Below are 1,847 nucleotides of genomic sequence, written 5' to 3'. Positions count from 1 at the left end.
TGGAGGAGATGTGGTTTTAATATCCCATGACAAGAAGGAGTATTTTTTTCAGTCCTTGAAGAAAGGCTTGAATTAATGAGTGGGTCAAAACTGGTTTATTAGCAGGACACTGAGTGGCCCATCCTTAACCATGAGGCTGGATAAGGATAGGATAAACACTTACCCTATCCCATCTTGATTACTGTATCAGCCTCCTCGCTAACCTCCCTGCCTTCTGTCTCTCCCCACTCCAGTCTCTACTTTACTCTGCTGCCCAGATCATTTTCTACAAAATCAGTTAGTACATGTTTCCCTTCTCCTCAAGGAACCTCAAGTGGTTGCCCATCCACGCCTGTATCAAAGCCCGTGGTTGGGCAGGGATTGTCTCCATTGCTGAATTGTACCTTCCAAGCACTTAGTGCAGTGCTCTGCACTCAGTAAGCACTCAATAAATACGATTGAATGAATGAATGAAATAGAAACTCCTTACTGTCAGTTCTAAAACACTCTATCATCTTGCCCCCTCCTACCTTACTTTCTGATTCCTATCTCAACCTAGCCCGTACACTTCACTCCTATAGTGCCAACCTATTCAATGTACCTCGATCTCATCTATCTCACCGCCAACCACTTTCCCATGTCCTGCCTCTGGCCTGAAACACCCTCCCTCTTCAAATCTGACAGACGATCACTCTACCCACCTCCAAAACTTTCATGAAAGCCCATCTCCTCCAAGTGGCCTTCCCTGACTAAGCCCTCATTTCCTCTTCTTCCACTCCCTTCTGTGTCTCCCTTGCGCTTGGATCTGCACGCTTTATTCACCCTCCCACCCCAGGCCTACAAGTACTTTTGCACAAGTTCTAATTTAATTTATATTAATATCTGTCTCCCCCTCTAAAGTATAAGCTCACTGTGAACAGGGAACATGTCTAGCAACTCTATTATATTGTACTCTCCCAAGCACTATGCTCTACACATAGTAAGTGCTCAATAAATACAGTTGATTAACTGATTATAGTGTATCTACTCCAATGCTTAACTTGGCACCTAGTACACATACCTCAGTCGTTATTATTACACTTCAAACAATTAGACAATCACACCGCTTAATTCTGTAGACTGTTTTGAGGGTGCTGGACAAATAAAGAGAATGCCACAGGACCAGTGAATATGTTGTCATAGTAACATTTCCTCTGTTTCCTCTCGCTCCTGAATTGTTGATTATTTGCCAGCAAGAGCTCTGTGAAGATATTTCCCATTACTTGTGTAACTTGTTTTTCCCCAGGGACAAGGAAACACCAGCTGAGCACTAGTGGTTTTATCCGAATGAGCATCATTAAAGAAGAAAGCCTCACGCTGATGGGATTTCAAACTGAAAACACCTCTGTAGGGGTTAACTCCAGAGTCCAAGAGCATCCAGGAAGAAAAGGGTCAACTCTCTGGGAATTTGAAGAGAAGTTTCAGTTTTGCAAAATATTTTTACATCTATCTTTGCACTTCCCTCTCAGGGTTGCACCTGGAAGGTTTCCAGTATTCTACCAGTCTCAGCTATGGGAGGGAGGGTCAAGCAGAGGCATAGCCATTCCATTCCTAGTTTGGGCAGAGGCTAGCGAGTGGAAGGCAATCTGCTAAAGTCAAAACTGACTACGCAGCAGCGGCATGGGAGAGAGTAGTGGGGGGAGACTCAAATTTACTGTATGGAAGGAGGTAATGGTAAACCACTTCCCTATTTTTTACCAAGAAAACTCTACGGATACGCTACCAGAAGGATTGCAGATGGAGAGGGAAGCGTTCTGGGAGAGATGTGTCCGTGGTGTCGCTATGGGTCGGAAATGACTCGACGGCATAAGACGAGACTTTGCACTCGG

General features: G+C 44.6%; 1 non-coding gene across 1 annotated transcript; it reads left to right on the top strand.

Annotated features, from left to right (window-relative positions):
* The first annotated feature begins 1,477 nt into the window (after nucleotides 1-1,477).
* On the top strand, nucleotides 1,478-1,615 carry LOC114815928. The gene has a single exon (XR_003763726.1). It is a non-coding gene; the product is annotated as a small nucleolar RNA SNORA7 (small nucleolar RNA).
* The last annotated feature ends 232 nt before the right edge of the window (nucleotides 1,616-1,847 follow it).

This window comes from Ornithorhynchus anatinus, chromosome 1 (assembly GCF_004115215.2).
Source record: "Ornithorhynchus anatinus isolate Pmale09 chromosome 1, mOrnAna1.pri.v4, whole genome shotgun sequence".
Lineage (NCBI taxonomy): Eukaryota > Metazoa > Chordata > Mammalia > Monotremata > Ornithorhynchidae > Ornithorhynchus > Ornithorhynchus anatinus.
The sequence above is the reverse complement of the archived record's forward strand: the minus strand, read 5'-3'. Positions and strand labels throughout refer to the sequence as shown.